Source organism: Palaemon carinicauda, unplaced genomic scaffold, assembly GCF_036898095.1.
Source record: "Palaemon carinicauda isolate YSFRI2023 unplaced genomic scaffold, ASM3689809v2 scaffold25, whole genome shotgun sequence".
NCBI classification, from domain to species: domain Eukaryota; kingdom Metazoa; phylum Arthropoda; class Malacostraca; order Decapoda; family Palaemonidae; genus Palaemon; species Palaemon carinicauda.
The window spans coordinates 137,829-151,392 of NW_027170138.1; the positions used below are offsets into that span (position 1 = coordinate 137,829).

Sequence of the window (13,564 nt, forward strand, 5' to 3'; positions counted from 1 at the left end):
TGGAAAGGAAGCAAAGCAAAAAGTAGCATATAAAGAGGCTATATGGATGCATTGGATAAAATTATAAGTGAACGTAGAACTCTGTATTATATTAGAGACAAGTAAATAGTGAAGATTATAAGAATGGACCCAGAAAAGAAATGAAGGCCGTTTTGAAAAATAAATGATGACGGAACTTTATTACAGATCAGTAAAGGAGACTGCAAAGGTTAACCAGCAACATTTAAAAGTATAAATGGCACACACAAAGACATGATAAAGAAATAAATAGAAACAATATAAATAGAACCAGAAGAATAACAATAAGCATAAGTTAATGAGGGAATAATGAAAAAAAATGTTAGCCTACACCTAAGAATATGACGACTATCCGAGTTGAAAATACTGAAATGATGGCTAAAGACTAGTTTAGTTACCACAAAAGATGCACTCTCTCTCTACTGTACTGAAGTGATTATAGAAAAAGTTCTCATTCAGGGTGGAGAGAGACATGTTTAGTATATGAATTTGATCAGCTAGGGTTATCAGAATCACTGACAGAAGCATCACTGTTAGAAAGAATATTGATGAGAAGACGGATTTTGACATATGAAAGCACGATCAATTTGAAAAAAGAGACTGGATTAATAATTATGAGAAGTAAATAACAGCATAATGAAACTAATTGCACTGTTGTAAATGTTTCTAAAAGTTAATATCATAATGATGGACGGAAAGATTAATGTATTACTGTAGTCCTAACGTTTTTTCGTTATTGATTTTGTATAATCTAATGTTTTTATTTTTTCCCCTCAATTCTGTTTTCTTTAGCTGGAATGTTGAAAAGTGGGGAAAGGTATAATCTGTGGGGACCTGGTGGTTCGTGTATTGGCGTTTCAGAAGCTAATGGCAGCAAGATAGATAAGCTTTTGACAGAGTTAGAGTAAAATCAGCAATATGGAAACAAAAAAGGTGTAATGACAGTGATAGCAAGGTAAACAAGTCATTGTCAATTAGTAAAAACAAAGCCGCCAGTACGACCAGAAAAGTGAATTTTGAAGAAAAGTGACAGTGAAATGGTAAAAGCTTTGTCAAAGATTAAGGGTAAAGAAGACTGTAAGAAATGAAAGAGATTCTGGTTACAGATGTATATTAAACAGAATAGAAAACACAGGTTACAGACTGAATAAAGTAGTGTACCTGCAAAAAAATTATTCACTCCCTGAAGATTGTGACATAATAAAACTTTCTACAAGGAGAAAAAGATATTGTGGTATTATGGTGAATCTTATTTGTTCAAGTTTGTTTACAATTAAGTATGGCATTCAGTTTTCAGATAACTGGATTGAAGATTGAGTATATTTACTAATTTAGTTGGTTTAGGTAAATAAGAAGTTTTAAGTTTATTCTAATATTGAAACAAAATCCAACAAATTTTGTAGATTTGAAAACAAAGACGTCAGAAGAATATTGGGAGTTAAATGGCAGGAAAGGATTAGAAATGAAAATATAGGAAAGATTACTCAAGTCCCCTATGTGTACGAAATCATGGTGAGGGGTAGATGGAGATAGTTTGGGCATGCTCTAAATGGAGATGGGTTGGGAATGCTCTTTGCACTCCCCAAGAGAGATTAGTTCACCAAACTTTCAACTGGGCTCCACAAGGAACTAGAAGAGTTGGAAGACCCAGTCCTACATGGCTGAGGAGTATGTAGCATAAAGATGATGATGAATGGAGAAGCATTGATTTAAAAGCTCAAGATAGAGACGACTGGCAAAATCTAACCGTGGGCTTTTGCGTCAATAGACGTAGGAGGAGGAGGTGATGATTATGCCATGGTGAAAAATATGGAGTCTTCATTCTGAGAAAAGGGAAACAGAGTTTAGTACAGTATCTGCCATATTAAAAATTAGTGATAGGACTAGAGAATAAAGTAATATTTAAGGTAATATATAGTGGCACTGACATAAGTGGAAGTAGTGCAATAATAGTTTTCCTTAGCAAGGAAATGAAGTAAAGATATTACAGATGAGAATAAAAATTATTGAATAGCAAAAAAAAAAATATAAATAAATAAATAAATAAACAAATAAATAAATAAATGCTGTGATTTACTCATTTTCACTATATGATATTTTTGAAGCACAAGTAGGGTATGATACAGTTATGAATAGATTCTGGAGAGATGGATATAATGATGATATAAAAAGAACTGGAAGAAAGACTAAGCATTATAGGTAATATAAATGAACATATTGAATGCAATTATAAAACATTAGCAGGATTAATGGAGGGCAGAGTACGGAAGAAGTGAAAGGAGAGGGAGAACAAAGGATAGCAGATTGCAGTTGGCATTGATACGGCAATTAACACAACTTCCTGTTGTGAAGGAAGACAGGTCAAAATATATTTTCCGACTTGTAAAAGGAGCAATGTAAGAATAGAGAAAAATTGCGAGCCAAAAAGGACAAAATGTAAATATGTAGAGATGAGACGAAATGGAAATAGTATAGGAAAAAAAAAGGGGAAATACAGCAGGAACTGATGGTATACTAGTTCAGGTAGGGGAATATATGACAAAGTGAAGGGACATATATATACCGAAGCTCATACCAGGGAGGGATACAATAGATGTAATTTATGCAGACGACAAAAATGGAATATAGAAAGAAAAAAAAGGACTATGCCTGCAAAAAAGCGTATGACTACAGAAGGGGAATTTCTGAAAATTGTTAAAGACTGGTACAGGATATTTATACAGACGCAGCCACATAAATAAGCGGCTCTGGCAGAAATACAGAAAATTTAAAATGAAAGTTAGCCTACACTAAGGATTACTTTTCAGTCAATAAATCTTTGATCTTGTGATTAACATCAATAAGTCAAGTATAAGGAAGGTGGTCTCCGTGAGTGTGCTGTTTTCTAATGACATTGCTTTGATAGAATTAGTATGTAAGTAGATGAGAATATGGTCAAAATACTGGAAGATCACATTAATGTACAGTATAAACAAAAAAAATATTATATTATTGTAAGACAAAAGCAAGGAACCAAAAAAAAAGGGGAAAGAGAGAATGGGAGAATGAGTAAAAGATTTGATTATTGGTTTATATAAATATGAGAATTGAGAAAAATGGCAAAAACAAATAAAAACAATAATGAGGTATACAGTAGTAACAATGCACAGTATTATAGAGAAGAAGTTAGGGAATGTAAAGTGAACATTATTAAAATGAGATAATGTTAGTCTTGTAAGGAAATATCTTATAAAAATATGCTTCCCCTTTCATCTGTTCATGATATAGTGTTCTTGAATGTTACGATTCTAAAGAATGCTTGATTGTATAAGATAAACCTTAAATACCTGCTAGGCTAATAATGGACTGACATGAGGTGAATTTTAAAATAGACATTGGTATGAGATGATTTCAAATCTGAAGAAGCTTTGTAGAAATGTGTATGGAAGATGAAATATCACGAGATTCTGCATCTAGAAGAGGAAAACCTGTATTATTGAGTATTTAAGAAATTAGTGAATTATTGTGAGTGACTGAGCGAGTAAGGTGCTACGTACCACAAGAAAGAGTGAATTTGAATAAGTAAGAAAAACAGAAAATGTAAATTTAGAAACAAATGCACAAAAATGTTAACTAAATAGGTAGTAGTTATAGAATAAAGAAATAAATAAAACCTGCTTAAGAAGTTTCTAGCCAGCGTCCATGGATAATGAAATGAGAAAATAAATGTCTAAAAAAGGATGACGTACCGGAGATTGTGTGGGATTATGAATTTCTGATGGATGTGTCTGCAAGGAATGAAGGGTGTAAGTAGGAATAACAAGCCCCCAAAATTCAAGGCCTATCAATATATACTGATAACTTTAACAGTATAGTCACCCAGAAAAAGTCTTTGTTACGTTCCTGGATGAATATCATGGGAGCTGACGTAAGAGGGAAAGGGTTGGCAGCGGACTGTGTACTAATTATGCTAGGGTGAATAAAGCAGAATTATAAATCAGAGAGGTGGGAGAATAGATGATATACAGAAATGTGAGATATTACGGGTTGACGGTCATTGGGTGCCTATTCGTTTACTTTAACGAGATTGATCAGTGTAAGGATTGTAGACATACAAAGCAGATTGAAATGTTTTTAAGAGGTGGGCTAAAGTACAAAGTGTGGAGTGCAAATAGGAGAAGGTATTATGTATGGAAAGCAGATAGGAGAGTCATTATTTTGGAATAATGGTCACTGGGATCATACTTCCAGGATAGGATGATATTTTAATTGTGGTAAGTTACTTCTCTTCCAGGATGTACAAAGGATGTGATACAACTGTGTGTGTAGTTAGCAAAGCTAAAAAGGATGGAATAGGAAAAAATAAGTGTGTATTTCATAGTACAGTACATGAGGTTATGAGGAATTTTAATTAGTGGGGCCACTTCAACAGGAGAGATGCAGCGGTATGTATAGGTAATGGCTAGATAAAGAAAATCTTAGGAATTACTGGAAGTGTTGTTTAAAGGAAAAGAGTATGAATAAAGTTTAAAAATGTGAGACCTATATCTGGAAAGATATACATGGTTTGGATTTATGAAAAGAAGGGTAATATATGTTTTTAATGATCCCAAAGAAGTTTCTAAATAGGTATGGGAGCCTATGTCAAGCCTCTATGGAAGTTACAACCAGCTGTTGAGGCATGTGAGAAGTTTCAAAGGTCTTGGCACCAGCAGTGATCAGTATGGTGTGGTATTAACTACAGCTATCCTGTCTTGGATTCTGCAAGACATGCTTTTGGAATGGTCCAGGGAAGGCATAGGCCACTTTAGGATAATAAGGGAATGAGTGAGATTATGGAGGGAGTATGCAGGAGGGCCTTATGCACAGTTGGTGGTGGAAAATTGTGTTATTGACAGACTACTAATGTGAATAAATGTGAAGGCAATGTATGGAGGGAGTAGATAAGAAAAACAAGTTCCAAAGTTTAAGTCCAATATGGATGTATTGATGAATCTACCCTGTGAATTAAATGGTTATGTTTTTGCATGATTATCATGGAAGCTGACGTCAGAGAGAAGGGGATGGCAGAGGAATGTATATTGGATATGCAGGGGTGAATAAAAACAGGAGTGTAAATCAGAAGTGGAAGGTCAGATGATATGCAGTAAACAGGTGTTACAGGTACATGGTCATTGGGTGTTTGTTTTATACTGTGAAGAGGTTATTCGATGTAAGGATTGTGAAAGACAAAGCAAATTGAAATGGTTGTTATTTGCGTTGTCAGATTTCAACATAGCTGATACTTTATTGGCTAATTTGATAGCCTCTGTAGGTATTTTGACCATGGAAGTCCATTGGCTTTATAGAAAGCATCAACCATTAACTGGAAAGTCCCTGGCTCGACTGCTTCGCTATGGGTAGCCATGATCAATGCAGTGTTCATTACCGTTTGTTGTTGTAGGGTAATACTGTTAAATATAGGTTGAGAGGAGGTGTTTGAAATGGAAGGGGCTGAGGCCTGTGCAAAGGACTTATTTGGAGTGATATTGGATTGTTGGTTTCTAAGAACCTTTGCTTGGTCCTTAACCATGGATTTCCTAGTAGGGCATCTTGCTGCCATGGTTGGATGGTCTCCATTGCATGTGATGCACTTATGGTTTTGCTGGTTGTTACATTCAGTCCAAAAGTGCTCTAATGAGGCACATAGTGAACATATTTTATAGGTAGATGGTTGAGGGCAGTCCTTTTTGTGTGATCGTATTTATAACATCTCATGCATTGAGATAGAGAAACAAACATGTCCTGGGTCAGGTATTTTGGGGGAATGATTGGCCTTTGGTAAGGCTCTCTCTCACCATTTATATGGGTTCTAGTTGAACTTTGAAGGTAGATTTGGTGGTTGGCAATTTGATGACCTTTTGTTACTTCAACTTTATTCCTTTGTTCAATTTCAACTTTCAAATCAGCTTCGGAGAGGTTATAAACTATACTGTCAGCCTGTGTAATGACCAAGGTGCGTGAGGCATTCAGATGAGGGGGATCTAGGACTTACAAGTTCTTACTAAGGAATGCTTCCTTAGTTTTGGGAAGGATGATCTTTTCAATTGTGGCTTCATCAGCTATAGCCAAATAAATGTTATTGAATTTAGTCAATTTATGGATGAAGCAGGAGTTATCCTGTAGGATGCTCCATACAGCCTGCCTACGGGCTTCATTGTCAGGTCCCTAACTAGTATCTTTTATTTTGACTTTACTCATTTTACTGCGAGAGACTGATATTTTCATTTAAATAATATTAATTGAATAATTACGTCTATTTAGGGGGATAAGTCTACGGAATTTCAGAATGCCAAAAACTCTATGGGATTTACACTTACTTTTTGGGCGAATAAAAATTTTGACTTTTTTTCGAAAAAATTGTGAAGGAACAACATGAGACAATTTTTGAGACTGGGGTTGGATGGAGCAATATCAACTTCTTAAGGGAACTGCAAAAACATTTTAAGAATTGTAACCATCAAGGTGGGTAGAACCAAAAAACTTATAAGATTAAAGATAAAGATGTTAGTTATCACTTAATAAGAGACAATGACTTATGACTAAGCCCTATCCTATGTAGGCACTACTGAAGGAGTAGGAGCCTAAACGGTGCAGTAATACCCAGTTGCCCCAGAGAGTTTTAAGACCACAACGGCAACTCCAGGGGAAAAGGGCTACTGATGGTTAGTAGTTTGAGTTGAAGTTCAAGGAGGAGACACACAGACAAGTGGTACTTGAGAGTAAGGAGTAGGAGGGGCAGGGAGGGGTGGGTGGGGGGGGGATAAGGAATAGGGGTTAGGTTGAGTGGCAGCAAGGGATCCATCACTTGAGCACTGCTGGAGGCAATGTTGGATCCAAGCTTGTTCTAAGCTGCTAGGAGAGAGCTGGGAGAGGTCCAATCGGGCTGAAGTCCAGGAGTAGAATGATGCAAATGTTCAAAGGAAAACAGTTTAAAAGTGTAATTGGATAGTCAATGGTTTACAGAGCCAAGATGTGGGGATAAGGTAGGCCTAAGAAAATAAATAGAAGTAGCAGAAATATGACAAATTTAGAAGTCATTTGTATTTTTCCTAATAATACAAACCCGAGTAAAGTATGAGTAGAAACAAATTGATGTTGGGATGTGTGGAACAATTGACGGAAAGAATAGGAAATGATTTTAATGGATAAAACAATAATAGCATAGGGTATTGAAGCAGGGGTGTGGTGGCCGATGTGGTAACATCCCTGACTGGTGAACGCCAGACTGGGGTTCGAGTCCCACTCAAACTGTTGGTATCTATCAAAGACAAGACCTGTGTCATTTGCTGTTTATTATAATAATGAGAAAAAGAAGAACAAAATTGGAGGCTGCTGTAGATGCAAATTTAATATCTACGTTTCTACCTAAATGAATGACGATTGGTAAGTTGATGTTTGAAAGTGCATTTACAGAAAAAGTTAAGAAATTAGATCAGCAGGTGGAAACACAGATATATAAAGAAGAGAGGTCATTAGGTACCTGATTTTAATGTGATGAGATTGATCAGTGCATGGATTGTGGAAAGACAAAACAAACTGAAATGGTTTTCAAGTGTAGTGGACTAAGATATAATGTGTGGAGGCAGATAAGAGAATCTTTATTTTAGAATAACGGACACTGGAGTCATTCTTCCAGGATATGATTAGTATGGAAATGTGGTAAGGTTTATACAGCTTTTCCAGGATGCACAAAGCAATGTGCGTAGCTAATAAGGCTATAAAAGGGTTGACTTAGAAAAAAGTGTCTTGTGCAGAGTACAGTATGTGTGGTTCTGTGAAATTGTAGTTAGTGTTGCTTATTTTAACAGGGTTGATAAACCTGTATGTATAAGCAATGGCCAGATGAGAAAGAATGTCTAGGGGAATAAAGGATGTAGAGAAAATGAAGTACGAAAATGTTCAACTAAGTGAGCCCTAGAGTTTGAAAGATATACATGGTTGCATATATGGGAAGAGAATGGTAATATATGTTTGGATTACCCCAAAGTAGTCTGTAAAATGACTGTTACAACAAATAAATCTTGTAAGATATTTTGAATTAATAAAGATGTCATATAGTGTAATTAGACACCCAAATTATACATGATGGTCTTAGACATATGGGGAAATGAAAATTGTGGGAATGTATGAAAAAGGGGATGTTTGCCCCACTTTTAGGGATCAAATTTGTGTGGATATCACTACTGTCAGGCTGGGAGGAACATAGAGAGTAGAGGTCCCCTTTTTGTTTTGTTTCATTTGTTGATGTCGGCTACCCCCAAAACTGGGGGAAATGCCTTGGTGTATGTATGTACGTATGTATCACTACTGTACTATCTGAGAGGCTTGTTAGAATAGGAATATAAATAAACTACATGAAGTCTTAGTAATGGTTATATTAGTAGCTGTGACTACAAAGGGATACAAATGTATAGTAATATGTTAGATCATATGGGTAAGTTTGCATATTAAGTACCATAAGAGAAGCACAAGTACAGCAGACTTTAGTGTGCATGTGTAAATGTTCAGTGACTGCAGTCAATAAAGTTGTTATATCTTTAGAAGAGGGGGGGGGAAATACCTTGTATGTGCAATGTTTGAGAAGACAGGTAGATATTAAGAAAACGTTTTAGAGTGAAACCAGCAATAAGTGAATAAGAACTTTGGAAAAAATTGTCAAGTATTTATCCTGGGTCATTGAATAACTATTTTCAATGTAATGGAAAAGTTTAAAGTAGAAGAGGGAAATGGATAGAGAGATGAATGCTACTCATCATAAGAAACAAGAAGCTTATGATTACTGGAAAGGAATCAAAGCAAAAAGTAGCATATAAAGAGGCTATATGGATGCATTGGATAAAAATATAAGTGAACTTAGAACTCTGTACTATATTAGAGATGAGTAAATAGTGAAGATTATAAGAATGGACCCAGAAAAGAAATAAAGGCCGTTTTGAAAAATAAATGATGACGGAATTTTATTACAGATCAGTAGAGGAGACTGCAAAGGTTAACCAGCAACATTTAAAAGTATAAATGGCACACACAAAGACATGATAAAGAAATAAAGAGAAACAACATAAATAGAACCAGAAGAATAACAATAAGCATAAGTTAATAAGGGAATAATGAAAAAAAAAATGTTAGCCTACACCGAAGAATATGACGACTACCCGAGTTGAAAATACTGAAATGATGGCTAAAGACTAGTTTAGTTACCACAAAAGATGCACTCTCTCTCTACTGTACTGAAGTGTTTATAGAAAAAGTTCTCATTCAGGGTGGAGAGACAGACACGTTTAGTATATGAATTTGATCAGCTAAGGTTATCAGAATCACTGACAGAAGCATCATTGTTAGAAGGAATATTGGCGAGAAGACGGATTTTGAGATAGGAAAGCACGATCAATTTGAGAAGAGACTGGATGAATAATCATGGGAAGTATGAAGAGCATAATGAAACTAATTGCACTGTTGTAAATTATGTTTCTAAGTTAATATCATAATGATGGACGGAAAGATTGATGTAGGAGTTAACATTTTTTCGTTTTTGATTTTGTACAATCTAATATTTTTATTTTTTCCCCACAATTCTGTTTTCTTTAGCTGGAATTTTGAAAAGAGGGGAAGGTATAATCTGTGGGGACCTGGTGGTTCATGTATTGACGTTTCAGAAGCTAACGGCAGCAAGATAGATAAGCTTTTGACAGAGAGTAAAATCAGCAATATGGAAAAAAAAAAAAAAAGGTATAATGACAGTGATAGCAAGGTTAACAAGACATTGTCAAATAGTAAAAATAAAGCCGCCAGTAAGACTAGAAAAGTGAATTTTGATAAATAGTGACAGTGAAATGGTAAAAGCTTTGTCAAAGATTAAGGGTAAAGAAGACTGTAAGAAATGAAAGAGATTCTGGTTACAGATGTATATTAAACAGAATGGAATACACAGGTTACAGACTGAATAAAGTACTATACCTGCAAAATAAATTATTCACTCCCTGAAGATTGTGATATAATAAAACTTTCTACAAGGAGAAAAAAGATTTTGTGGCATTATGGTGAATCTTATTTGTTCAAGTTTGTTTACAATTAAGTATGGCATTTAGTTTTCAGATAAGTGGACTGAATATTGAGTATATTTACTATTTTAGTTGCTTTAGGTAAATAAGAAGTTTTAAGTTTATCCTAATATCGAAAAAAAATCAAACAGATTTTGTAGATTTGAAAACAAAGCTCTCGGAAGAATATTGGGAGTTAAAAGGCAGGAAAGTATTAGATATGAAAATATAGGAAAGATTACTCAAGTGCCATATGTGTACGAAATCATGGTGAGGGGTAGATGGAGATGGTTTAGTCATGGTCTAAATGGAGATGGTTTGGGCATGCTCTTTGCACTCCCCAAGAGAGATTAGTTCACCAAACTTTCAACTGGGCTCCACAAGGCACTAGAAGAGTTGGAAGACCCAGTCCTGCATGGCTGAGGACTATGAAGCATGAAGATGATGACGAATGGAGAAGCATTGATTTAAAAGCTCAAGATAGAGACGACTGGCAAAATCTAACCGAGGCCCTTTACGTCAATAGGTGTAGGAGGAGATGATGATGAATATTTCATGGTGAAAAATATGCTGTCTTTATTTCGAGAAAAGGGAAACAGAGTTTAGTACAGTATCTGCCATATAAAAAATTAGTGATATGGATAGAGAATAAAGTAATATTTAAGGTATTATATACTGGAGCTGACATAAGTGGAAGAAGTGCAGTAATAGTTTTCCTTAGCAAGAAAATGAAGGAAAAATATTACAGATGGAAATAAAAATCATTGAATAGGAAAAAAAAAAAAAAAAAAAAAAAAAAAAAAAAAAAAAAATTGCTGCGCTATACTCGTTTTGAATACATGATATTTTTGAAGCACAAGTAGGATATGATAAAGTTATGAATAGATTCTAAAACATTAGCAGAATTAATGGAGGGCACAGTACGGAAGAAGTGAAAGGAGAGGGAGAACAAAGGATAGTAGATTGCGTTTGGCTTTGATACGGCAATTAACACAACTTCCTGTTGTGAAGGAAGACAGGTCAAAATATATTTTCTGACTTGTAAAAGGAGCAATGTAACAATAGGGAATAATTGCGAGCCAAAAAAGGACAAAAGTGTAAATATGTAGAGATGAGACGAGATGGAAATAGTATGGGGAAAAAAAAGGGGAAATACAGCAGAAACTGATGGTATACTAGTTCAGGTAGGGGAATATATGACAAAGTGAAGGGACATATATATACCGAAGCTCATAACAGGGAGGGATACAGTAGATGTAATTTATGCAGACGACAAAAATGGAATATAGGAAGAAAAAAAAAAGGACTATGCCTGCTAAAAAGCGTATGACTACAGAGGGAGAGTTTCTGAAGTGTGTCAATGAATGGTGCAGGATATTTATACAGACGCAGCCACATAACTGAGTGGCTCTGGCAGAAATACAGGAATATTTAAAGTGAAAGTTGGTCTATATAAGGATTACCTTTTAGTCCCTAAATCTTTGATCTTGTGATTAACATTACGTAATGAGTCAGATATAAGGAAGGTGGTTTCCGTGAGTGTGCTGTTTTCTCATGACATTGCTTTGATAGAATTAGTATGTAAGTAGATGAGAATATGGTCAAAATACTGGAAGATCACATGAATATACAGTATAAACAGAAAAAATATGATATTATTCTAAGACAAAAGCAAGGAACCAAAAAAAAAAGGGGGGGAAGAGAGAATGGGAGAATGAATAAAAGATTTGATTATTGGTTTATATAAATATGAGAATGAGAACGAAAATGGTAAAAGCGAATAAAAACAATATTTAGGTGTACTATAGTAATAATGCATATATAGTACAGTATTATAGAGGAAGTTAAGGAATGTAAAGAAAAAATTATTGATAAGAGATAATGATAAGTCTTGTAAGGAAATATCTTATAAAAATATGCTTCCCGTTTCTTCTGTTCATGATATAGTGTTCTTGAATGTTACGATTCTAAGAATGCTTGATTGTTTTAGATAAACCTTAAATACCTTCTAGGCTAATAATGGACTGACATGAGGTGAATTTTAAAATAGACATTGGTATGAGATGATTTCAAATCTGAAGAAGCTATGAAGAAATGTGCATGGAAGATCATGAGATTCTGCATCTAGAAGAGGAAAACCCGTATTATTGAGTATTTAAGAAATTAATATAGGTGAATTATTGTGAATCAATGAGCAAGTAAGGTGCTAGGTACCACAAGAACGAGTGAATTTGAATAAGAAAAACAGATAACGTAACTTTAGAAACAAATGCACAAAAATGTTAACTAAATAGGAAGTAGCTATAGAATAAAGAAATAAATAAAACCTGCTTAAGAAGTTTCTAGCCAGAGTCCATGGATAATGAAATGAGAAAATAAATGTCTAAAAGAAGATGACGTGCCAGAGATTGTGTGGGATTATTAACTTCAGGTGGATGTGTATGCAAGGAATGAAGGGTGGAAGTAGGAAGGAAAAGCCCCAAAATTCAAGGCCTATATACTGATAACTACAACAGTATAGTCAATCACAAAAAGCCATTGCTAAGTTTCTGGATGAATATCATGGGAGCTGACATAAGAGGGAAAGGGTTGGCAGCAGACTGTGTACTAATTATGCTAGGGTGAATAAAGCAGAATTATAAATCAGAGAGGTGGAAGGACAGATGATATACAGAAATTTGAGATATTACAGGTTGAAGGTCATTGGGTGCCTATTCGTTTACTTTAACGAGATTGGTCAGTGTACGGATTGTAGACATATGAAGCAGATTGAAATGTTTTTAAGAGGTGGGCTAAAGTACAAAGTGTGGAGTACAAATAAGAGAAGGTATTATGTATGGAAAGCAGATAGGAGAACCATTATTTTGGAATAATGGTCACTGTGATCACGCTTTCAGAATAGGATGATTTTGAAATTGTGGTCATCTTTATACATCTCTTATACATGTTGTTAGTAAGGCTAAAAAGGATGGAATAGGAAAAAATAAAAGTGTGTAGTTCATAGTACAGTACATGAGGTTATGAGGAATCTTAATTAGTGGGGCCACTTTAACAAGAGAGATGCAGCGGTATGTATAGGTAATGGCCAGATAAAGAATATCTTAAGGAATTACTGGATGTGTGGTTTAAAGGAAAAGAGTATGAAAAAAGATTAAAGATGCGAGACCTATAAAATAGTATGAATAAAGTTTAAAGATGTGAGACCTATACATCGAAAGAAATACATGGTTTGGATTTATGAAAAGAAGGGTAATATATGTTTTCAATGATTCCAAAGAAGTTTTTTAATCTGTAAGGGAAGCTATATCAAGCATCTGTGGATGGTACAACCAGCTGTCAAGGCATGTAAGAAGTTTCAAAGGTCTTGGCACCAGCAGTGATCAGTATGGTGTGGTATTAACTACAGCTATCCTGCCTTGGATTCTGCAAGACATGCTTTTGGAATGGTTCAGGGAAGGCGTAGGCCACTTTAGGATAATAAGGGAATG

At 35.0% G+C, this 13,564-nt stretch overlaps 1 long non-coding RNA gene across 1 annotated transcript in view; it reads right to left on the reverse strand.

Moving 5' to 3' along the window:
• Positions 1-1,473: 1,473 nt before the first annotated feature.
• LOC137636201 (uncharacterized) overlaps positions 1,474-13,564 on the reverse strand; it is a 75,970-nt gene continuing 63,879 nt past the window's right edge. The window contains exon 3 of the long non-coding RNA XR_011042985.1: positions 1,474-1,841. This is a non-coding gene — a long non-coding RNA (uncharacterized lncRNA). The remainder of the gene's footprint in view (positions 1,842-13,564) is intronic.